At 38.8% G+C, this 26,565-nt stretch overlaps 1 protein-coding gene across 2 annotated transcripts in view; it reads left to right on the top strand.

Moving 5' to 3' along the window:
• AR (androgen receptor) overlaps positions 1 to 26,565 on the top strand; it is a 159,918-nt gene that overhangs the window by 93,214 nt on the left and 40,139 nt on the right. The window lies entirely within an intron of this gene.

The raw sequence follows: 26,565 nt of genomic DNA, 5'->3' as shown, positions 1-26,565 counted from the left end.
CCCTGACCTCTTAGTTTTATTTGGTGTAGAACACATCTATAAAGGTGTCTAGTTCACATACTACAACAAAAACTTCTATTTCCAGACCTATGGTATATGCAAGTACTTCCTTCTTAAGTACCCTTGGGACTAAGCCTCCCAACCTGTACTAGGGCTTCCTCAATGAGCAACTCCTGGAGAGAAGTTTTCTTCCCTCTGACCATGTCCCTTGTTAAATATCTATATGCAGTCCTGGTCTCCACTTTCTACAAAGGAGCTACTTCCTCCTTAGGAAATTCCCCTTCCCACTCACTTGCCTGGAAGTGCTGAGTTCCAACTTAGAACCTAAGCATTGAGCCTCTTCTTATGTAGGGCTAATAATTTTGAGGAGAGTTTTAAAGGACAGGTATGTAGAACTATCTTTCATCAGAAAGGTGCTGATACCCACTAAAAGACTGCAGACATTCCAGAGTGTTGCATTGGAAGAAAAGACAGGAAATGAGTGCTCTTCAGCTTCTTATTGATAACAAATCATGATTATTATAGTGACATTATTTCAGTTGAGTTATGGTCATCTGTAAAACAGAAAGTTCTTGTCTTTTTCCACAGTCCCCTAATAAGCACCGAGGTACCTTTTGATAATTACCAGAAATATGCTGCATACTTCACTAACAGCCCATGGTGCTATTTGGCTCATGGGGAGCTAATCTGAGTTCCAGGGCCTCCGTTTCTAGGCCTAAGCAGCCTGAGAGCAGTGCCTCCCTTTCAGGAGTAGGTAAGAAAGGATATCTGCCACAAAAAAAAATGGTGAAGAGAAATTATGGAAACTTCAGGTTATCTAAGCTTCCCTGTGGAGACCTTTCCTTTCCCCATATGTTTTCATTAAGCAAGCAGTCTGTGAAGCAGAGAAAGAACCAGATAAGCCCTCTAGAAGTCACGGGTAAGCAAGCTGAGACACCACAGTAATAGCAACCATATCAGACAGGAAATGGCATTCAAATAAGCAAGTGCATAAGTAAATTCAATAGTCAGATAGATTAGATTATACTTGACACTGGCTGTAGGTTTTAAAAATCTAGGTCATCAAATTGATTTTGGAAAACAAGGGAAAGGATCACAACCATAGTGTGGAAAGGGAAGATTTTTATGTTCTATCATGTAAGCAACATGGGAGATTCTGTCCAAGTTAGCAATGAAAAATGAAAGCAGGAAGGACAGCTGGTGGGGCCACCTGGGAGTTGCTATGCTGTAACACCACTTTTGGGATATCAGAGAATATAAAAGAGATGGGGTATTGGCAAGGAAAATTGCCCAACATACAGAACACTTTGGAAGTCCATTAAGATAGAAGATGCTCCAGACTAATGTCACTTAGAGGAAGGAAACTCAATAGTATTTTCTTCAAAAAGATAAGTCTTTGTGAGCCAAATTATTTTGACTATTTTGAATATGAAGATGGATTCCTTTCAAAAATCAGGCAGGGAAAACTATCTAAGCTCCTTGACTCTCAGTCTTTGGAACCCAAATTCTGGTTTTGAGCACTTTGAGGAAGAGAATTTTCTTTCTTTCTTTTTAGAAACACACAAAAACAACAATAAAGCAAAAAGGAAAGGATATGGGTATTTAAATTCTCCTCCCATCTTTAAAGGTGGGGATGTTTCAGCTTACTGCTGTTTCTATCTATATTTGAAGGCAGGGTCTGTATTATCAACAGCATTTATTGACTTGTTTCTTTTTTTCTTTCCACGTTTACGATGCGTCATTAGTGCCCCCAATGGCCTTTCTGAAGGCGGTTCTGAATCTGCCTTGTTGAACTTTTGAATGTCACCTTGTCTGAGACAGAATACGAGCACAAATCTTTCTCTTCCTCATGGCTTTCCGTTGTCAGTTAACTCAGGCAAAGTATTCAGTGTTGATTATCACTTCATTCATGACTCAGGAATCTCTGAACTGGGCACAGGTACAAGACTTAAAAGCCTGATATGTCAGACCAAAATTCAGTTTTAGCTCTGATGATTCATGAAGCATGCAGCTTTAATGCTGTCATTGGTACACAGTTCAACCCACGATCAATTATAAACTGGTCCAGGGTTTTGTTTTATTGAGGAGGAAAATGGAAATACAACCCATACTTTCTCATTGTCGGTGATGACTGGAGTTGTGGTGCAGGTGACCCTAGCCACGAAAAGTTCTGTGCATTTTTCTGAGAAAAAAAACACAATGGGATCAGACCATGGGATGACATCACTAAAACCTAGACGAGAGAAAATGAAGAGAATGAGTGCGAGTATGGGAGGAGAGTGCATGGGGAGTGGGCATGGTTGAATGGAATGAGAATGTGAATATTATTGAGGATGGTCTGTTGGTGGGAAAGAGGCATGAGGGGAAAGAAATGGCTTGTGGAGTAGGTGGGGGTGAATAAAGGGATGAAGGAGCAAATATTTGATGCCAAGAGCACAAGAAGTTAAAGGAAGATGACTGCAGTATGTAACAGTAAGTATTAAGAGTTTATTTGTATATTTTTAGAAAAGAAATTCCCTCCTTTGATCCTGTTTTTTTTTTAAATACATAAAATAAGGTAGTCTGCACTGAATGTTTTTTAAAATGCTATTTTAGGTTCAGATTTTTTGTGACCATTCTACAATTGATGAACGTCATAACCATTGTTTCAACAAACATGCATTTATAGCTCTGTGCTTTGGTTTGCCTTCCTAGCAGATGGCAAATCTCAGATCTTAATCAATTTAAAATCAATGTTCAGATGTGATTAGTGCAATTAAGAGAGGTACACTGTGAGTGGGCAGCACTGAAACCCAAGATTCTCAAGATGCTCCTTTGAGGCCACTGCTGGATGACTTCCCTTCTTTTCCATGTTCTCATCTGGAAAATAAGGATATGAAACCCCATCTCTACCTCATCATGTTTCAAAGAGGATTAATTAATTCATCATGTATGTGCTCAAGAATTTACTCTTCTTTTTCAGACACTTTCTAGTAAAACATTGGAGATTGTACATCCATTTGTTTTTGTACACATGGAGCACTATTTGGTACACATAAAACTGAAACTGCGGTTTACATTCTGAACTCACTGCTGTTTACAATAGGTTTCCAATTTAGTCTCCTTGGCAAATTTTATATAAGTATGGCTTTGATTCATTCCCTTGATCCAGATTTTTGCAAGAGAAGACATGCAAGTGAACCCTCATTGAACTCTTTCTGTCTGCTAAGTCTACTCTTTCCCACTTCAACTCATGTGGAATCGAATGCTGCTTCTTGTTTGGAATCTTGCAGAGAATATTTGGTGATTGTCAGGATGCTCTTCACTCCATGATTTTTCAAGTAACATTTCCATGAACATATTGATTGTGCTAGGAGAATCTGCTAGTAGCTTCAACAGAGCCTTGATCAAGTATCTTTGGTCAAGAAACTGACTGAGGCTGACTGCAACTCAGAGATATTTTCACAAAGCTCCTGTTATCTTCCCATCTCTGATGCTCTTAAATGTCATTGGTAGGCTTTAAATCAAGGGTTGGTAAACCTATTATCTAAAGGATCAAGTTATAAATGTTTTATGCTTTGCAGATCATATGATCTCTGTCTCAACTACTCAGTTCTCCTTTTTAGTGTGAAAACAGTCATAGAAAGTATGTGAACTAATGGGTGTGGCTGTGTTCCAATAAAACTTTATGGGCATTGAAATTTGAACTTCATTTACTTTTTACATCCTATTAAATATTATATTTCTTTTGATTTTCCCAATCATTTTACGTGGAAAATCATTCTCACTATTAAGCCTTGTTAAAAACAGAAAGTGGTAAACCGAATTCGGCTTGTGAGTTGCATTCTGATGACCCATGTTCCACATAGATACCCTGTCCTCCCAAATTTGCAATAGAAAATTTTGTACTTTTGGAACTGACTCAATGGCTTGACTGGCTAAGCTTCCAACTCCAAGCACTGGCATTCCTATAGGTTCCTGTTTGTGTCCCGGCTGCTCCACTCCACATTCAGCTCCTTGCTTGTGGCCTGGGGAAGCAGTGGAGGATGGCAATGGCCCAAAATCTTGGGATCCTGCAGCTGTGTGGGTGACCTGGAAGAGGCTCCTGCCTTCTAGCTCCAGCCTTTGTGGCCATTTGAAGAGTGAACCAGTAAATGGACGATCTCTCTCTCTTTCTCTAAATTTGCCTTCCCAATAAGAAGAAATAAATCTGCAAAACAAAATTTAAAAAGAAAAGCTTATGCCTTTACATTTTCCTGCTATTTTAGTAACTCTATACATTATCTAACTGAAAAAGAATTCCTCCCGAGTAGAAGCAGGTATTTGGCATGGTTATTATGGTTCTGCTTCAGCTGTCCGCAACAGATACTGCCATGTCAAGGTTTAAACCCTAGCTTTACTTCTTATTCCACCATTCTGCTGATGCGCATGTTGGGAGGTAGCAGATCATGGATCATGTACTTGAGACTTTGCCACCCATGTGGAAGGCACTGATTGAGTTTCTCTCTCCTGGCTGTGACCTGGTCCATCCCTGGATCCTGTGGGCACTTGGCAAACCTGAGTTCCATCCTTAGTGCCAAGATTAAATAAATACGTAACCCTGTTGCTTAACTTTTCTGTGACTCTTTGTGGATTATAATGGCTCACAGAGCTATTAAAAGAGCTAAATACTATGTAGCACAGGCCCTGGTGCCAAAAAAGTTATGGTTGCCTCGCCTGGAATGAAGCCTTGGTCATTGGCAAGCATACAGTTATGGTGTCCCCTGTGTAGGCAGAAAAGAAATATGGGAGATGATATCTGTGGAGATTCTCTGGATAAATGGAGCCCTGGGGTGGTGTAAGTTTACTAGCCAACCACCTCTCATGAATGTCAATTAGTAATGAGAAAGACGGATAGCAGTTGTGTCAGTGTATTACAAAGATCAGTCTCCTCCTGTTTGACTCACAGGACAGTGTAACATTCCCCAGGCAACCCAGTTTTTTTCTGGATTCAAAGCTTTAGTTTTGAAGATGTTAGAGCTCTTCTGCTATCTTTATCCACAATATGATTAGTTTGATCTCACTGGACGATTCAAATCCCAAGTCACAGACTAGGGAGAAGTGAACAAATGTTACAAATTATCTTCCATATCCTGCAACCATTGGCTTTCATTGTCCTGTCAGAGGTGTGTCTTAAAGTAGGCTAAAGAGAGATTCAATAAAACCCTGAGGCAGCACCTCTGTAAATGCTTCTTTTACTGAAGCTGGATAGATATTTTTGAAATCAAGGCAGATTAGCTTTTATCTGGAGTGCCATCTCTTCCTTTCCTAGTGCTTTAGACCACTTGGAGACATGTGGCTTTGTTGTAGTGGCATCGTGTTCATTGTCTTTTTCGGTGGATGATGGCAATGCCTTCCAAAACACAGCAACGTCTTAATAAGACCTGTAACTTTACTGTGTTTACAACAAAAGTCATGTGAGATATTGGAATTCACACTTTTTAAATAGATTAACTTTACATCCTTTAATTTCTTCCTAGTATGTAACTGTGATTGTTTTACAACAACAAGAATGTATGACTTAAATCTGCCTCCCACCTGAGTCACATGGTATTCAAAACTCTATGTGAAGACAGGGGTTAACATCTTGCCAGTGGTGCCCAGGGCTCATCGGTAAACAGGCTTCCAGTCTTTGAGGTCTCTCAGCTGTGCTCAGTTTCTGAACACAAGCAGAGTTTATGTTTCACTTGTGATGCCCATGACTAAACCCTCCTATTTCCTACTCTCTTACATAACCTCCTCTGTTATCCTCCCTCACCCTCCAGCAACTTCTCCATTGTTCAAGTTACTTGAGACGGATCAGACTATTGCAATTTAGCAAGTACTACATATGCAGGTTTAGATCATGCTTCCACAGGGACAGAGACAGGATATAGGAAGCAGAGGAGAAAAGAACGTGAGGTTTGGAATGACTTCTCTCCTACCTAGAGATATTAAAATGCTACATCCTACATCCTTCTTGATGTGGGAGCTAAAGAGCTGATTTCAGTGTTTGTTAACTGTGTCATCTTCAGAGAATGACACCACACACCCCCAAGTCTTATTTTTCTTATCTTTATAAAGGAGACATTCATGAACACTCCTAGAGAAGTTATAAGGATAACATGAAATAAAGGAACCTGAAATTTCCCAGCATTTTCTGAGAAGAAAATGAACCAAAATTTGTTGACTGAAAGTTCCTTCTAGTGCATGAATGAGAAATTTGTTTCCCATTTAATTACAGCATGTCTCTTGGGCACCAAGGATGTAGAAGGGCTAACAAAAATTACATAATTTACTATTCGTATTTACATGAACAATCTGATAATAATGATTTTCAGACCCAAAAACTTTTACAGAGCCTTACAAATGATTTAGTTCTTAGTACCAAAGAAAATGAAAGTTGGCTAGAGCAATGACAGTGTGGGCAGTACAGGACTCCTTACTAAGCCTTGGACTTATTCCCTAACTGGAGGTTTTTCTATTTAAAAGGTCATAAACAGGGAAAAGCCAGAGGTGAGTAGCTTTTATCCATTAGATTTTTCAACAGGCACACATTGCATCAGCCCCTGTGTGGATCCTGAGATGGATGTGAGCCAGTCGTATCCTCAGGGAGCTTCAAGTGTGATGAGCATACCTTCCAAGGCCAGCTGCAGATTTAATACTCCCTGGAGTTTCTAAGTGCAGCAGACATGATATGCTGGAGCAGAGAGGGACACATGCACAGGCAAGGTCCCCTGCCCAGGCCCAGGGACAACAATAACCATGGTTTGTAGTGAGTCCTCCATCAGCAGGTTTGGAAACCTTCATAACAAATAATAATAATAATAATCAAAGCACGTCAATATTTATGATGTGTGAGACTTCCTGTTTGGTCATGCTCATTCACTTTCTCTCTTAGTGCATATAAAATCACTTACCAGATCAGAGAATGTTACAACTTGATGAAATAAATCTCTCAGCTTGAGAAAGATATATTTAAGTTTTGAAAGAATTAGAGCACCTAAGGTGCTGACCATTTTCTTTCTTTCTTTTTTTTTAAATGATTTAGTTAATTTTGCTGGAAAGCCAGATTAACAGAGAGAAGGAGATACAGAGAGAAAGATATTCCATCCTCTGGTTCACTCCCTAAATGGCTGCAACAGCCTGAGCTAAGCAGATCCAAAACCAGGAGTCAGGAGCTTCTTCCAGGCCTCCCATGCAGATGCAGGGTCCCAAGGCTTTGGGCCATCCTCCACTGCTTTCTCAGACCACAAGCGGGGAGCTGGATGGGAAGTGGAGTAACTGGGATACAAACCATTGCCCATTAGGGATCCTGAGTGTGCAAGGCAAGGATTTAGCTTCTAGACTATCATGCTGGGCCCTGACCATACTTTATGTTATGCTCTACCATAAATGCCTATTTAACCTCACTTTTAATTATCTTACTTTACAAATGAAGAAACTAGGCCCAGAGGACTAAGAGAACAAAAAATACATAATTCCCCTTGGTTCAGTAAACATCAACCATCTGTTTTGTCAGGCCTTGTGGTTGGTGTCAGGGAGAGAGTGATGAGTAAAACAGTCTCAGTTCAGTGGAGGCACTAGCCCCTAGGGAGGCAGGTGTATTTCAGGCCTTCTGCTACATGCCAAAAAGCACAATTATGCGTGTGATACAATCATTCTCTCAAAAATCTAAATGGTTCATGGGGAATGTTGATGTAGACATATGAATTAAAGAATGGTGTTATAAATGTCATGGAAACGATAAGAAATAAATTGTGCAGCAAGTATTTGGTTCAATTTTTAGATTTATTTTGCATGAATTGGACCTATGGATCCATATGGTTCAGGGATTTCCCCTTCCACTTTGCCGTGTCCCCCCCCCCCCCCAGCCCCCACTGTTGCTTTCCCCAGTGTTGACTAATTGATTTATCAAAATCCAAACCAAGGGGTGGTTTGGAGAATCACGCAACTAATTGATTTAAATTCAACATTAGGAGAAAGGGTTTTCTAATCTTATCTTGACTTGATTGATAGCTTTGCGTTTCTTTTTCATTTTTTTTTTTCATTTTGTTTTATTTGAAAGGTGGTGTTACAGAGAGTGAGGGAGAAAGAGAGAGAATCTTCTGTCCTCTGGCTCACTCCTGAAATGGTCTCAGTGGTCAAAGCTGGACTGATCTTAAGCCAGGAGCTTCTTCCAGGTCTCCCACAATATATTTGGGCCATCCTCCACTGCTTTCCCAGGCCGTAAGCAGGGAGCTGGATTATAAGTTGAGCCACAAGGACTTAAATCAGGTGCATAAGGGTAAGATAGCTTAACCCACTGTAGCACTGAACTGGCCCCTTTAGCTTTGCATTTCATATTCTATCCCTTAAATGGTAAATATTTGTTTCCCACCTAAGCATCTTAAAATGCTACAGAGAGCTATATAGCAAGATAGTTAAGTAATCCTTTATCCTGACACATACCCACATGTTTTTCCCTTCTCACCCTCAGTCAAACTATTTCTTCTGTCTACAGTGCTTCCTTTCCACATACCCATGTCCTTAAGCCCTTGCCTGCTGTAAGGCCACAGTCGACTGCCTCCTCCGTGAAGCCTCTGCCTGAAGTAAAGATATACTACCTACCTCCGTACTCCCTAGCACTGCATGGGTGTCTCTTTTGTGGTTCTTACCACTTCCTGTTTTATCTTTTAATGATGTACTTACGGAACATTTTTCTCTCCTACACTGAGCTCCTTAGCAGAAAACTGACTTTACTAAAACGATGGCTTCATTTTAAATATGTAGAAAACCTCTTCTGGAGCACTTTGAGCCCAGTCCGCCTTACCCTTTGACCTCAAGCATGTGAAATTACATGGCCTATCTGGAGATTTACACTTTCTAGTAGAAGGCTGATGACGTTTTGGCTTTTCCATATACCCATTACCCTAAAATAATTGATTAAAACCCATGTGATTTTCTTTAGACAGGATCTTCATGTACGCTTCATTTTTAGTCATCATTTTTTCATGCCACTGCTGTTGGAGATTTAGATTGTTTTCCGGTACTTTGCATTTAGTTATTTGCTTTTTTTCTTCTTTTTAAAATTCCCTTGGGATGCAAGTATGAGTTAAATTCAGAGGATGTGGATCACAGCACATGGACCAGAGAGCAAAGATGGTGTTAGGGCTTAACAGTTCACGAGAGGCTGCTATACCTGAGAGCAACCTGCCACTCATGATCTGTCAGTGTTTGAAACTCTCATCATATGTAGAATTGTTCTGGAAAGCTTTGCTTCCAGGGACACATTCAGCCATCACCCAGAAATAGTAATGGGAATTAGATTGTCCTTTAGTAGGACTCTGGAGAAATTTACCACTGGTTTCATATTTTCAAAGAGATGGAGAAATCAGGACAGGTTATGAAAAGAAGATGCTCATCTGGAAGGGGAAGGTTTATACATAACATCAAAGGCTCAAGTTTATACATAACATCAAAGCAGCATGCTAGGGGGCAGGTAAAACCAATGAAAACTTAGCAATATGAAAGGATAGATGAAGAAAATAGAAGGAGATACAGAGGTTGTGGAAAGTGATTAACTATTTCACTCATTTCCGTTATGCTTGACTTACACTTGTAGCACAGTGAGATAATTTTAAATAAAAGGGATGCTTTTCTGTTCTAAGCATTTTATGATGGGCTTTAGGCAGAATTGTAGGGGCTAAGATCTAAGGATATAGCTTGATGTAAGTATTATTTTTACAACAGAAAGCCAGTTGGGGTTTAGATGCTAGAAAAAATAGTAGAAGTAGAGAATTTAAGAATACCTAGTTTTGATTACTAAGTTTATGTCACCACTATGTGACGGGTAGAAAAAAAAATTATTATTTATTTATTTGAAAAAACAGAGAAAGTGGGAGAGACAGAGATCTTCCATCTGCTGATTCATCACTCAAATGGCCACAACAGCCAGCTCCAAGCTAGACCAAAGCTAGGAGCAAGGGATCTCACCCAGGCCTCTAGGTGTGTGCAGGGATCCAAGTACTTGAGCCATCATTTGCTGTTCCACAGGTGCATTAGAAGTAAGCTGGATGAGATGTAGCTAATGGGTGGGACACAAGCCAGCACCTATGTGGGATACCGGTGTTACAACTGGTGGCTTTACCTACTACTCCTTATGAACTTTAGGAGTTTATAAGAACTGGGAGGGAGACAGGTGATCATATGGACTTATGAGTAGAATTGTTGACATGATATGTGTTGGTGGCTTTTAAAGTATTCAGGTTCTCTTGTTTGAACGGAGAATGAAAGAGCTTTTAGAAAACTATAATTCCATATGCAGGGTTAAAAAAAAAAGGGCCTCCCTTATATGAATATATAGACCCTTGGGAAGTTGAGGGCAGAAGGTCTGTATAAGTCAGACAGTATTTTTCAGTTCTGTCCCACAAAGTTGTTTTTCCTGATTGAGACTCAGTAATTCATTCCTAGTACCACCACCAACTGTCCTTCTCCCTGTCCACCTTGAGAATTAGAACAGATCCCATTGCCTGGTTTTATAGAACACAGTAAAGATGAGTTTCCAGTCATCAAAATTATCATTAGTAAATGATTGGAAAAAAATAACCTGGAAATGCAATATAGATAGTTAAAAACAAACAACAGCAACAACAACAACAACAAAAAACACAGGCTTCTATTCCTTGTCATCTGGGATAAACCAAAACTTTGCAGAGCTTTCTTTGGTATTAGTCACCTTCCTATGAGATGACTCTCCTTTATGTCCATGTCAGCCTGGCCCAACATTCACTTGATGACCTTTCTTGTTTATTAATCCTCCATTATGCACCTGTGAGGTCCTAGGGAAACACAGACAATATATACACACACATGTCCACACACATCCTCAATGTCCAATAACAGGGTCGTTCTCTTACAGTAAGTCTTTTAACAATGCAGTGAACATTCGACATTCATAGGACATTCAGTGAATGACCTGACCCTTACATGAGACAGAACGTGATTGGTGTAGTATCTCAAAGATCCCTTCATTGTTCCAGAAAATATAGTCCAGAGGTTGCAGACTTCCAGCAAGAAATATGCACACAGAATGGATCTTCTAGAAAGGGTTCTTCTGTAAAAGTCTCTTCATAGACTTCTAAAGCATTGGAATGAAAACAGCATTTTAGGTGAGAAAATGAACCTATTTTCTTTGAGCATTTGAAAAGTAATCAGACCTCTTTAAGACTCAGCTTTCTCATCTTTAAAATGGAAATCATTTAGTAACTGAAAACTTCAAAGGTGGTGGTGGTGATTGTTTGGAAAATACTGCATAGAATGCAAAGTGGCCTATGTGTAGTAGATTCTAGTTTTAGGGGGAGGGGACATTTTCCTTGCCACTGCATGGGCAAATAACAGCCATGTCTATTTTTAAAATAAGTACCTTCCTCTGGAAACTGGAACACTTTGCGCAACTGCCTATAGTAAAACAGTTTATTTTGTCAATTATTGCACAATTTCTTTGTGACAACATTAATTCATGAAGTGAGCTGTCTCCTCCAGGATGCAGTCAAACCAAGATGATCATTTCTGTGTAGTGCCTCTCAAGGCTCCTGTATCTGGTGTTTTGTATACCCCCTTCAATAATCTATTGCAAAGAGAGAGAGAGAGAGCAATAGGGAGAGCTCTTCTTCTGGCTCACTCCCAACATGGCTACAACAGCTGGAGTTGTACCAGATCAAAGCCAGGAGTCAGGAACTTATGCATGTCCTACATGATTTTAAGGGGCCCAAGCACTTGGGCCATCCTCTGCTGCTTACCAAGGTGCATTAGCTGGAAACTGGATCAGAAGTGGAGCAGAGGGGTAAAAACTGACATTCATATGCATGTCAACCCTGCAAATGGAGGCTTAACTCGCTACACCAGAGGGATTGCTCCACTTTTTCCCTACATAACATTTTTCTTTTCTTTTGAAAGGCAGATATACAGACAGAAGAAGATACAGAAAAAGATCTTCTGTCAGCTGGTTTACTCCCCAAGTAGCCTCAACGGCTGGAGCTGAGCCTATCCAAAGCCAGGAGTTTCATTCATCTGGGTCTCCCACTTGGGTGCAGGGTCCCAAGGCCATGAACCATCCTCTACTGCTTTCTCAGGGCACAAACAGGGAGCTGGATGGGAAGTGGAGCAGCTCGGACATGAGCCAGAGCCCATATGGGATCCTGGGTGTCCAAGGCGAGGACTTTAACCACTACACTATCGTGCCAGGCCCCAACATTATCTTTCAAATTCCATTTTCACAAACTTTTCTGCACTCTTTTGTGCTCACTTTTACTTGATGCAGGAAATGACTGAGAGAGACCAGGGGGGATTCCTTCCCATCACAACTCAGCTTGGTTCTTAATTGCGAAGTCACTAGAACCTGTCTAGATTTAATGGAGGGGTAAATAGCAAAACCAGACTTTCTCAAGGGTAAGCCTTTGTTTCTTGCCCGTGTTTGAGAGCTCTACTAATTGTAACTTTGACCTGATTAGTGGCAACACAGCAGTTTCTTACATTCCTATGTACCATTTGAAGTAGGTTTTTTTTTTTATTATTGCACTGAATTGATTATTTGAAACTTATGATTATATGGGCTTTTTCAAAGCTGCAACCATCAAAATTGTTGCTGTAAGGTTGTGTCTCCTGCTTTTAATATGCTTCATTTGAGTTCATGGATGGATGTATCTGTCTGACTATACAAGTGGACCTTGTGACATTGTATCCAATATTATTTCGTTTGTTTTTCCTGATACATAAAGCTGCCAGGGGCTGTTGTGTGGTGCCCTGATAATGACATGGCAGCAAGCTGAGCTTTATCCGCTGGCATCCTCTGATATGTTCCATTCCTCATTCTAGTTCCAAGCAAACATTATCAGATTCCAAATAACCAGTATGCCAGCAGGTGAATGATTCTTACTGTTTGCATAAGTAGGGTCTTCTATTTGCTTCTTCTTTTTTTTTTTTCTCCAGAATGATACTTCTAGTTTTTATGCTTCGTTTATTATTTAGGGACTGATGCTATGGCACGGTGAGTTAAGTGGCTGCCTGCAACATTGGCATCCCAGATGAGCACTGGTCAATGTCCTGGCTGTGCAACTTCTAATCAAGATCCCTGTTATTGTGCCTCAGATCGCTGCAGGAAATAGCCCAAGTACTTTAACCCGAGCACACATGTGGGAGAGTTAGAAATAACTTAGAAGAGGCTTAGAAGAGAGAAAGAAATCTTCCATTCACTGGTTAACACACCAGATGGCTACAAAAGCTTGCCTAGTGCATGCCAAAGCCTAGAGACAGGAGCTCCATAAGGATCTGCCCCATGGATGGCAGGAATGCAAGTTTTTGCATCTTTCTATGCTTTTTTTTTACCCAGGAATTTTAACAGGGAGATAGATGAGAAGCAGAGCAACTAGGACTTGGGCCAAGACTCTGATACAGGATACTGACACTGCAGGTAGCTACTTAGCTTACCGGGCCAGAATGTTGGCCCTTCTCTTAGTTTTCTACAAGAAAAGATCAAAACTACATGATTGGCCAGGACCCAGGATGCTTTGTATAGAGACATGTTACAGAGAGCTCTCTTGGCTAACAACACAATAAAAGGTAAGCCATCCAAATCATGCTTATGATGATTTTCAACATGTCAGATGGTTTGATGAATGACTGCTTCACCATTTAATGAGGAAGTTTGCCGTTCTTCCAATTTATAGTGATCTATATACACTGACTGCTGGATAACTGCATAGAGTTACGACACAAAGAAATAACTGAAAATGGATAGAGACCAGAGCAAGAAGGATTGAATAGAGCCATTCCCCAAGCTCCATTTTGAAATACTGGGATTGTATTTGTGAAGGGCTATTGCATGGCACTTCAAATAATAAAATCGTCTCCCCCTCCACTGGAGGCAAGATAGCAGGTAACAGAATGAGATGAGTGAAATCTTAAGGTGAGAAGAGTTAGAGTTCATCTTCTTGTAGCAGTCTATTTTATGAGTCATGGTAGAGCAAAAGCACACTACACAGTGAGGGCTAGATGTGTGACCCTAGAAAAATCCCCAGGGCTCTCTGAAACTGTGCTGCTATACCTGCAAAGCTGCTAATAGGATCTGCCCTTTCAATTTCATGAGTATGCTGTGAGATGGCACATGGGAAAATTTGCCAGTGGTGACACATCTTACAAATGTATGAGATTCCTGACAGAATGTTATGCAGGTAAACACCTCTTGACCAGTTCTCTGGAATGTTTTTTTTTTTTAAAAAAAAAAAAAACTCTGCATGTTTTTAAATCGGATAAGTTATGCTACAATTTACAAGACCATTGTAGTTCTTTTTCTGAATTCACCAGAGGATTGCTTGCTCTAAATGACAATTTAGCATTTATAAAAATTGGCAAAGACTCTATATGCCGTAATGATCATGTTTTAAAGCATACAAATCTATGGTATTTAGTATGTTAAGTAAGTTGTGAAATAGTAACTGCCTAATTCTGGGTAACCTTCGTTACCTTGAAAAGAGAGTACTCGTTTGCACTTCTTCCTCATTTCCCTCTCTTTTCAGGCCTGGGGGTACACTAATCTATTTTCTCTGTGTACAAATTCATCTGGAAATTTCATATACATGGAGCAGTATATTAGATAACCTTTTGCATCTGAATAGTTTCACTTTGCATAATCTCTATAAGGTACATTTGTGTGAGAGCATGTGTTAGTAATTTAACCTTTTTAAGTATTTTTTCCTTTTTGAAATTATTATGTTTTTAATTTTATGATACAATTTCATAGCTTCTAGTATTTCCATTACTATGATATGGATATCCATTATATTTATTTGTTTATAAATTATGTTTAGTCAGTGGCTGATATATTGAGTTGTTTCCACCCTTTATCAACTATGAATATTATTTCCACATTTCAATTTTTGTGTGTGTGAAATTATATTTTAGTTCTCTTAAGTGTGTGCCTAGGAGAAAATTCCTGGATTATATGCTAAGTCCATACTTTACCTTTTAAGGCACTGCCAAATCATTTCATTCAAAACAGGACAATTTTTCCCTTCACATCAGCAATGTATGAGGTTCAAATTTCTCTTCATCCTTCCAAACCTAAGGTATTATCAATTTCAAATATCATTGCTATCAGTAGTAGTAGCATTTATATCCTAGGAGGTGTGAAGTGATATTATTTCATTGTTGTTTTGATTAGTATCTTGCCAAAGGCTATTGATATCATACATCTTTTAATGTACTGTTTGTCATCTGTGTATAAATATTCCTATTCTTCCGCTAGGTTTTATTTTGGTGGTTTTAATTATGATTCTTTTTGTTATTTATAACTTCTGAAGCAGTTCCACCAATCAGATACATGGTTTGAACACATTTCCTCTCTTTATAAATTGTCTTTTTGCTTCTCTGATGATGTCTTTCGAACAGTCTAATTTTGATGAAACCTAGTTTATCTGTTTTTTTTTTCCTTTTGTTGTTTGTGTTTCATTGTCATATCTAAGAACCCATAGCCTAATTCAAGGTTACAAAGGTGTATAACTGTGCTTTCTTCTGAGAATTTATACTTTCAGCTGTTAGAGATATACTTGTGATATATTATTATTTATATTTCCATTTGATTTCAGGTTGAGGATTCAACTATTTGTTTTGCATGGAAGTATACTACTGTCCCAGCAGTATTTGTTGAAGACCATTGTTTGTGCACAGAGTCTAATGTCTTGATTATTGTAACTTTGTAGCAAGGTTTGAACTTGGAAAATATGAACACTTGAAATCTATCCTTTGTTTTTAAGATAGCTTTTACTAGTTTAGGTGGATTGCATTTCCATATGGTTTAAGAAAATGACAGCTTTTTTTTTTACTATTAGAAAGGAGATTACATTGAAGATGCAAATCAACTAACAAGATGCTAATAATACAGTTTTCAAATTCATAATGCTAAATGTCTGCATTAATTTGATGCCTATCTCAGTTTTTCATTTTTTTTTTTTAGTGTTTAGTATATAAGGTTTTCAGCTCTTAAATTTATTCATAAGTATTTTTTCAAGGCGTTGTATATATGATTGTTTTTTTTAAATTTCATTTTGGGTTGTTTACTGGCAGTCAACAGAAATATAATTGAGAAATTTGTGTATGGTCTAGAATTTTGCAGCCTTACTAAACTCACTTATTAACTCCTCTTGCTATTTTGTGTATTTTTAGAATTTCCTTTTAAGATTTATTTTTATTGGAAAGGAAGATTTACCGAGAGAAGGAGACAGAGAAAGAAAGATTTTTCCATCCACTGTTTTACTCCCCAGGGTGGCCACAATAGCCAGAGCCTAGCTGATCCAAAGCCAGGAGCCAGGAGCTTCTTCCAGGTCTCCCACATGGGCGCGGGGTCCTGAGGCTTTGGCTTTCCCAGGCCACAAGCAGGGAGCTGACTGGAAAGTGGGGCAGCTGGGACACAAACCAGCATCCTTATGGGATCCTGGTGCATGTAAACAAGGATTAAGCCACTAGGCTATTTTGTTGGGCCTAGGATTTTCCTTATGGAAGGTAGTGTCAGCTCCAAGTAGAGATAGTTTGACTTCTTTCTTTTCAACTTGGATATTATTTATTTATTTTTTCTTGAATAATTTCCCTTAATAGACTCTCCAGTAAAATGTTGAGTAGAAATGGTGGGAACCAACATCCTTGTCTTATTTCTGGTGTTTTGAGGGAAAGCTTCCAATCTTTCTCTATTGAATATGTGTTTTGCTGTGTGTTTTACATAGATATTCATAACCATGCGGAGGAAGTTCTCTTTGAATCTTGATTTGTTCAAGTTTTAACTTAAAACATTTTGTAATCTTCTCAGTGTTTTTCTCAGTGCTTTCAATCATTGTATGATGTTTGTCTGCTATTCTATTAAAATATTATACTGATTGATTTTTAAAAAGATTTATTTATTTTTATTAGAAAATCAGATATACAGAGAGGAAGAGAGACAGAGAGGAAGATCTTACATCCACTGATTCACTCCCCAAATGGCTGCAAAGGCCAGAGCTAAGCCTACTCAAAGCCAAGAGCCTGGAGCTTCTTCCGGGTCTCCCATGTGAGTGCAGGGTCCCAAGGCTTTGAGTCGTTCTCAGCTGCCTTCCCAGGACACAAGCAGGGAGCTGGATGGAAGCGGGGCTGCTGGGATTAGAACTGGCAACCATATGGTATCCCAGCACATTCAAGGTGAGGACTTTAGCCGTTAGGCCACCACACTGGGCTCTACTGATTGCCTTTTATACATTGAGCATCCTTATCGCAATGATGTGATTCTTTAATTCTTTTAGCTTGCTCCTTTTCAAGTATCATGAAGTGGAAGTTTGACTTATCATTTGAAATTGTTCTTCTCCTATGATAACAGGTTTGTCATCTATACATCGCCCTCCAAATATTGCCATCACTGAATTCCATGAATTTTACAATATTTCATTTCCATTCATGTCCGAGTTTTTCCAAAATTTTCCTTGTGAATTATGTTGTGAGTCTTTGATTATTAGAGGCATGTTGCTTAATTTTTACATGCCTGTGAAATTCTCAAACTGTTTCCCATTACTTATTTCTGATTTCGCTCTGTTTTCATGAGACAGCATTCCTTTCTATGATATCAATCCATTTACATTACTGACTGTTATGACCTTAAGTGTGAGATTTCATGAAGATTGTTTCATGTATACTGGAAAACAGTTTGCATTGTGGTGTTTTGTGATGAGGTATTAGTGATGAATGATAGGCTTTGTTTATTGTGTTAATCATGACTCCCCTTATTCTCTGATTCCATTTTCCCTACTTTGTTGAAAATGCAATTTTTAGGTCTCCAACTATCAATGTAAGATTGTATAATTTTCCACTGAATTTCACTAGTATTTTTAAGAGTCTCTGTTAATAGGTACATCTTCATTGCATCCAGTAGAGTCAACATGTTGTTAATATAATATATCCAATTTTTACTATCACAGTTTTGTCTTGACATGTATTCTGCCTGAAACCGTTATAGCCATTCTGGTTCTCCTTTGATTATTGCTTGCATAAAATGTATTTTTGCATTGTTTTATTTTCAACCTAGGTTTGTCTTTCACCCTAAATTATCTTTGGAGTATATTATGTATTTGTGTTGTAATTTTTATCCAGCCTTCCTATCTCTATTTAAACTCAGTGCTTAATACAATTACATTTACTTAATTGATTACTGTTAAGGTAGAATTTACAACTGACAAACTTCATGGTTACCTGATATTTCTATTTTTGCTTTCTTGTTTAGTGACTTTTAAAAATATAGATTCCATGGAATATGTCAGTGCTTTTCAGACTCTCCTATTGATACTCATGCCCTGATTTTTCTTGAAAACTTTTTTCTTTCAGCGTATTGTTTGTTCCTACTTTACATATCAACTTGGTCAACCTCTGTGTTCAACATTTGCCTCTGATTATTTTATACAAATCAGCCTAAGGGGGAAGAGCTGTTCAATCTAAGCAAGCTCTGAGTCAGATTAAGTGCACATAGCCTTCGGAGGACAATCTTCCAGGAAACAATCAAACAGCCAAATAATGAAGTTTTCCTGAGAAAGTGGCTTAAAGGAGATCCATTTTAGTTTTGTCCTCTCCACTTACTACAAAGCTGCTAATTTTTATTATCATTGCAAGATGTTAGTTGTATGCCTCCCTGTGGAAGTGAAATAAGGAATAAGGAAAGTTAAAATGTCACTGTTTAGAGTCACCTCTGCTTCTGAATCAGATCCCTGCCAATGTGTCTGGGACAGCAGTAGAAGATCAAATAAGTGCCACATTCAGTTGGGGATCCAGAATGACATTCAGGCTCCTGGCTTGACCTTGCTCCAACCCTGGCCAATGCAACTCTTTGGGGAGTGAATCAGCGGATGGAAATCCTCTATGTCTCTCTCTCTTTCCCTCCCTCCCTCCATTGCTTCCCCTAGCTCTCCCTTGCTCAAAATAAATAAATAACTTTAAAGCCATTGCTCTTACTGAGATTTAGCTATTTCTTTAATAAATTCTCCAAGATTGCTGAAAGACTTTGGTTAGTTTCCATAATTCTGAAAATGTTGATTCTGAGATTTTTGCCTGTCTTCATGGAAAAGAAACTTTTATTCATTCCATCATTGTGTGCTTAAAACTTCCAAGTCTAACAAGTTTTTGATTGACTACTCATCAACTTTTTTAAGAAACTGAATTTCAAAATGTCCAACACAAATGGATTCTTGTCCCATCACAATTGAAGTATCTGGTATGTCATTTAACAATCTTTAAAGTCACAAAGGATCTACACTGTTATTGCCTCTCAGAGTTCATCTTGCACCACTTTTCTCCCTACCACAGCTGCATTGTCCTCTTTCTCAATGCTTGAACTTGGTAAGCACACTGTCATATTAGGGCCTTTATAGCAACTGTACCCTCCGTGTGAAATGTCCTTGCCTGAGATGTCTGTCTCAGTGACTCCTTAGCAACCCTCATGTTTTTCCAAAATGTCACTTTGGTGAAGCCTACCCTTTTCACTCATTTAAAATTACTGTCCTCCAGCACTCCATATCCTATTTTCCATGCTTTTTAATCCATAGAATTTACTGCCTTCTAATTTCTATTTAACTTGCAAATTTACTAGAGTTTTTGTTTATTGCTTAATCCCTCCCCTCTGCATACACTCCCTCTCTTCGTACAAGTTAAATATCGATGTTCATGTGTGTGTGCGCACAGAATATATAATATAATATAATATAATATAATATAATATAATATAATATAATATAATATAAATGTATACTTAAAGAAGCAGATTTAGACAGGCAAGCAGACATACTGCCTGCAATTTCCAAAGCTGGAAAGCTGGGACAAGTTTTCCTACATGCATGGTAGAGAGCGAGCTCCTTGACCAACATCTACCATCTCTAAGGTGGTGCATTAGCAGGAAGCTGGTATCTATTTGTATAGCAAGCACTTGAACTCAGTCACACCAAAATAGGATTATTTTCAATGGTAGTCCAAATTCCTTACCCCACTCTAGATAGAGATTTTGATTCTTTGTTCACTGATATATTCCAAGGATCTAGAACACTGCCCGACATACAGCGTGTGTTTAAGAGGTACTTATTGGGACCTAGCACTGTAGCCTAGCAGCTAAAGTCCTCGCCTTATACGCACCCAGGATCCCACATGGGTACTGGTTCTAATCTCAGCAGCCCCACTTCCCATCCAACTCCCTGCTCGTGGTCTGGGAAAGCAGTCAAAGGCAGCCCAGTGCCTTGGGACCCTGCACCCACATGCGTGACCTAGAAGAGGCCTCAGGCTCCTGGCTTCAGATCAACACAGCTCCAGCTGTTGTGGCCACTTGAGGAGTGACTCAACAAATGGAAGATCTTCCTCTCTGTCTCTCCTCTCTGTGTATCTGACTTTACAATAAAAATAAATAAGTATTTTTTAAAGAGAGAGAGAGAGATAGAGAGAGAGAGATAGGCCCAGCACGGTAGCCTATCAAACAAAGTCCTTCCCTTGCATGCACCAAGGATCCAATACGGTTGCTGGCTCTAATGCCAGTGGCTCCACTTCCCATTCAGCTCTCTGCTCTTGGCCTGGGGAGCAGTTGAGGACAGCCCAAAGCCTTGGGACCTTGCACCCATGTGGGAGACCTGGAAGAAGTTCCTGGATCCTGGCTTCAGATTGTCTCAGCTCTGGTTGTTGAGGCTGCTTAGGGAGTGAGCCAATGGATGGAAAGTCTTCCTCTTTGTGTGTGTGTCTCTCTCTCTCTATATATATATATATGACTTTACAATAAAATTTTTTAAAAAGAGATCGATACTTATTGAGTGAAAAACATGAATGGATTAATTCCTTAATTGTACCTGGATTTTTTAAAAATATACTTTCGGTTTTATGACAATTGAAAGCAGTATTTAAGATAGATTCTGACATTTAGTAGATGTTTTGTTATTTTTCATTGTGTAACATCATGAATATTATGCCCCAATTTGAATCCTTTGTTTATCCATTATTGTCAGGTAAACAGTATGTTCCATCTAAGTGAAGTTTCTCAGATACCTGACTCCTGAATATTCGGATTTTAATAATTTTATATTCTTCTTAATGGAAAAGGTAAAGTTATTTGCACAGCAGCGTGACAGTAATTTAACATTTTTGTTAAGATTTGAGGCATTATAAAAAAGGAGGATAGGAATAAGAGTCAAAATATCTGGCTGTGGTAATGATTCCATCTCTTATTTAACTGTGTGAACACGAGCAATTCTGTTAATCATTGTTAACCTCACTTTCATCATAGAGAAAATGGTAATAACTGCCCTGGCTGTTTTATAGAGTAGTGTGTTGTTCAAAGAAGATGATTCACTTGAACGCTAACTGCAAGTTGTAAAAGCAGTTACAAATGCACGTGCTGTGACTGCCTATGATTTGAGAAGACACTGAATATATATGAGCTGTTTCCTCTGGTTACAGGCTAGAGGAGAGAAAAGAATCATGTTCAATGTTGGAGTGCTGAATCTAAGTAATATTGCTATTGGTGTTGTTAGTTAACCACAATTTAACATCCCGGGCATTAAAGACTACCTTTTGTAAGCCATAACATTGCAAGGTTTTTTTGTTTTGGATTGTTAAAAATTTCTGGAGTTTTGGAGCCAGCAAAGGTGACTGTTTTCTATAAAAATGTGTCTTGCACTCTGTAGCAAGACTCTCTGCAGTATATAGACTGAGTACTTAGGGATGCTTGGAACATGTTGGTTAAGGTACAAATTTTGTGCTTTGTTTTGGTTTAGTTGGTTTAGTTTGGCTTGGTTTGGTTTTGGTCTGGTTTAGTTTTTTTGTTTATTTGTTTAGTTGGTTTTTTGTTTTTCCATTAAGTAAAGCTGGTCCGCATATATCTTTGACTTCCTCTTTCCTTCTGAACCACAAATGGAAAGAATGATTTATTCATTCTACATTTTAGGGAAATTTTAATGTTCTAGACATGGAGTACTTCGCATTTGGTCAATTACCATTATTTTTTCATAACTCAGTTTATATCAATATTCTTTTGAGAGTTCTATTTCAGAACTCAATTATGTGACCAGAAAATACATTATCTACGTGGGAAGCATGTGATATAAGTTGATGTTTCTTCCTGGAAGTAATGTCTCTTCCTTCCTAGGCAATGGTGATTGGAAGAAAAAGTCTAACAATGCTTTGAACACATAGCATATCAACAGTGTGCCCAAAAGTTTCTGGAGTGCAAATACTTGGTCCGACCTATTGGCCAGTTCCTATAACTGGTCTAACAGGTAGTCATTACCAAAGTGTATACCAAAGCAGGGATTAGGGAAAGGAATGGACAAATATGTTTGGTCAACATAAGGTACTTGGTAAAAAAAATCCTATTATTAGTATAAAGAAAAAAATAATAAAATCAGTAGACTCTGTGTCCATGAGGTCAAGGCTGATTTTGATGACTTAGCACGTCACCAGATTTCACAATGTGTTTTATGTGCCAAACTTGGATCTTTTTAACTTCAAAAACTTCTCAAATATATTATCTCTTCTGCTTGGAATGCCATATCAATGCTTTGTTCTCTTAGCAAAATTCTCTGTTTTCATCAAATGACTCTTCCTGTGCAATCCAACTTCTTATAACTCTAATTCATCTCAGGAGTTTAACATTTGCAAGCTATTAGCATTTGTCTTGCTGTACACTTAATGATTATATTGTTATTTTCTCTTCTGATGACATTTTATAATAGCTGCTGCCCTCTATCTTATCTTCTGCTAAATCAAATCTTTGAAAACTTACTCATTCCCTTTTCTCTACTTTATTAATCTCTTAATATTAACTGAATGGATAAGTGTTCCATACAACACACTCATTGCTTTCTGTAATTCATAAAAGTGTTATAGCAGATCTGTGTGTTATTATTATTTTACAGTAGGCTAAATTGATGCACAGAGAAGTCAGGTAACTTGTACTAAGTTACAACTAGTAAGAGACAGAAGAAATATTTGAATACAAGTCTGTCAAATTGAAATTCCCTTCTGCATCCTGAACCTATGACACCAGTTCCTCTCTTTTTCAGTAGTTTTCACCAATTTCTCTTGAATGCCACATCTCAGTCTTTTAACAGCATGATAGTATTTCCCTAGAAATACTCTAAGCTCTAAGCCCAAGAAGTCACTTGATCTTTGGAGAAAGTTACTGTGAAATAATTGGGATACAGGCATACATCCTCTACCCTTAATCAACCTACTTCCAGCCTCAATGCGGATGGCAGTGGCATAACAGCCAAATGCGTTCAGTTTGGCAATACTCAGGGTGCTTTTCTTGAAGTTGTCGCATAACTAAAGCAATTTATTAATAGGGCCCACAGTCTACTGTTCTATCTAAATGCTTTAACCTTCTCTTTTCTCTTTCTTACTCTCTCTTACTTCCTCCCCTCCTACTCCTTCCATCGCTCTCTCTCTCCTTCCCTCCCTTTCTCTCTTTAACCTTGTCTCATGGCCTGGAAGAGGTTTTGTAAGATGTACATTATAATCATCTTGGTAAGTTGCTTCTACATTTTCAGAAAATCAAATCAGAGCAGCACCCATAAGGAAAGAACAATGCAGGTGTATATCTGAACTGCAAATTGAATTTGTTTTCAAATTCAGTCTCAAGTAACTTAAGACTTCAGCACTATATAGAAAGTAAATCTTCATAATTTGATTAAAGCCTTTATTGAAAAGTGCTTGAGAAATAAACATTAAGTACAGCCCTTGAGAGGTACACAATAAAGACTTCAGCAGGCACTTCAGCCGGATTAGTTCTCCCTGAGTTCCATGTGATTCCAGAAGAATGTGTACAATTTAATAGCTTATTCATCAGGTACTTAACAATCCCTGAGTGCTTCCCATATGTTATCTTTAATTGCCACAGCTCTGCAAAACTAGATGTGGCAATTCTTACTTTACAAAGAAAGGAACAATGTGAGCAGGATTATACTCTTTTGCCAAGATTGTGCTGTTAGCCACAGCTGGTAAAGTGACATGGTTCAGATTTATAACAAAACCTTTTGATTCTTAAATTCATGCTCCTGCCACCACACCATACTACTTTGAAGATTAACAAATAGCTAAGAACAGATAAAATAGCTTTCACCATCTATGTCTCAAGGTTTCTTCATCTTAAGATTAAATATTAATCTACTGAGAAATTACTGTTTCACTTCATCATACTGCTCCACCACTTTAAGCATGGAGAAGCTGAGTCTCAAAGGAAGACAGTAACCTTTGCAAGACTTCACAATGAACCAGTAGAGTCAAACCTAGAATCTTCCTGCATCCTCTTGTGCATTTCAACTTCTTGTCTATTTGTGTTATCTCGCACTACACTGCATCCTCCTTAAAGGCACATTTCAGCACACCGTGGATCATTGGGATTTCAGTAGGCATTTGTGAAGTGGCTAATTAATGCCATTTGTTAGTAACAGAGCTATCATTTCTCACCCTGTTAGGAGAGCAGTTTCCGCAATTACACAGTCTGATGAACAAGTAACGTACCCGTTCTGAATAATGACTCAATAAATTGCAAACTACGATGATAACGCTCTTTCCTGGGTTCCTCTCTGCAGTACTTCCTCATTGTGGAACTGGAGATACTGAACCCCAGCAAAGCAGAAAGATTTCTGTCAGAGCACAGAGGCATTTACAATGGAACTGAAATTCTGTCCGTTGATATTTAGAGTAGCTCATTTGTGTACATAATATAATATTTTAGGTTACCAAAGATTAAGGACCTAAAATAATTAAATTCCATCTCTCAGAGAGTTTCCTTTATCGCAGGTGCCTGTCATTAGTTTCTGTGTGCTCTTACATATTTCAGTTAAAAGACTTTAAAATGAAGAATTATATCTTAAGAGTTGTATCTAGACAGGATATTGAATCTGTTAAAAGTAATAACAATTGGGCCCGGCGCGGTGGCGCAGTGGTTAAGGTCCTCGCCTTGCATGCCCAGGATCCCATATGGGCGCTGGTTCTAATCCCGGCAGCCCCGCTTCCCTTCCAGCTCCCTGCCTGTGGCCCGGGAAAGCAGTCGAGGACGGCCCAAGGCTTTGGGACCCTGCACCCACGTGGGAGACCCGGAAGAGGCTCCTGGCTTCGGATCGGCATAGCATAGGCCATTGCGCTCACTTGGGGAGTGAATCATCGGACAGAAGATCTTCCTCTCTCTCTCCTCTCTGTATATCTGCCTTTCCAATAAAAAATAATAAAATAAATCTTTAAAGAAAAAGTAATAACAATTAAGATTAAAAGGAAAAATGAGCAAATAAACAATAGTCAACTGCATGCTACTTAGAAAAAAAGTCACTTCACAGCCACAGATACACATTGAATGAAAGTGAAGGGTTGGGAAAAGATAGACCATGCTGCAGTTGTGACAGTGTGCAAAACTGCTACCTGTAACGTCGGTGTCCTACATGGGTACCGCTTCATATCTCGACTATTCCACTTTTTTTAAAAAAAGATATATATCTATTTTTATTGTAATGTCAGATCTACAGAAAGGAGAGACAAAGTTCTTCTATCCTCTGGTTCACTCCCCAAAAGGCAGTAGTGGCTGGAGTTGAGTGAATCCAAAACCAGGAACTAGAAACAACTTCTGAGTCTCCCAGGTGGGTGTAGAGTCCCAAGGCTTTGGGCCATCTTCTGCTGCCCTCCCAGGCCATAAGCAGGGAACTGGATGAGAAGTGGAGCAGCCAGGACATTAGCCCATATGGAATGCCAGTGCTTGTAAGTGGAAGATTAGCCAGTTGAGCCATTATGCTGACCTGGCTGTTTTACTTCTGATTCAACTCCTTGCTAAGGTCTGACAAAAACAACAAATGGCCCAGGTGTTTGGTCCTGAAACTAATGTGAATGACACACTAATTGGAAAATCTGAAAGAAATTGATGCATTCTAGATATATGCAGCCTACCAAGATAGAATCAAGAAACTAAGAGACTACAAAAAAAAAAAAATCTAAGCAGACCCATTAAAAGCAACAAGTTTGAAGCCATAACTAAAAGTCTCCCATCAAAGAAAAGTTCAGGACCTGATAGCTTTACAAGTTAATTTTATAAACATTTAAATAGGACCTAGTATTTCTCAAGCTTTTACGAGTTGAATTCTGCCAAAATCTTTATAAGGCCAGTATTTCTCTGATGTCAAATTCAAAGACACAATACCAAAAGAAAACTACAAACCGACATCCTTAATGAACATAGCACAAAAGTTCTCAGCAAAATAGTAGCAGACTGAATCCAACAACACAGGCAGAGCTACAGAGAGAAGGAATGAGAGAGACAAAGGGAGAGAGGAAGAGAGAGCTTCCATTTGCTTATGGCCTAGGAAAAACAGCCAAGGATAGTTCACAATCTTGGGACCCATGTGGGGAACCTGGAGGAGGTTCCTGGCTCCCAGCTTCAGATCAGCTCAGCTCTGGCTATTGCGGCCATTTGAGGTATGAATCAGTGGAGGGAAGATCTCCTTGTCTCTCTCTCTCTCTCTTTCTCTCTGTAACTCTGCTTTTCAAATAATAAAAAAAAGTAAGTCT

Source organism: Ochotona curzoniae, unplaced genomic scaffold, assembly GCF_017591425.1.
Source record: "Ochotona curzoniae isolate NIBS_2020 unplaced genomic scaffold, NIBS_Ocur_1.0 contig_1274, whole genome shotgun sequence".
Taxonomy (NCBI): Eukaryota; Metazoa; Chordata; class Mammalia; order Lagomorpha; family Ochotonidae; genus Ochotona; species Ochotona curzoniae.
The sequence above is the reverse complement of the archived record's forward strand: the minus strand, read 5'-3'. Positions and strand labels throughout refer to the sequence as shown.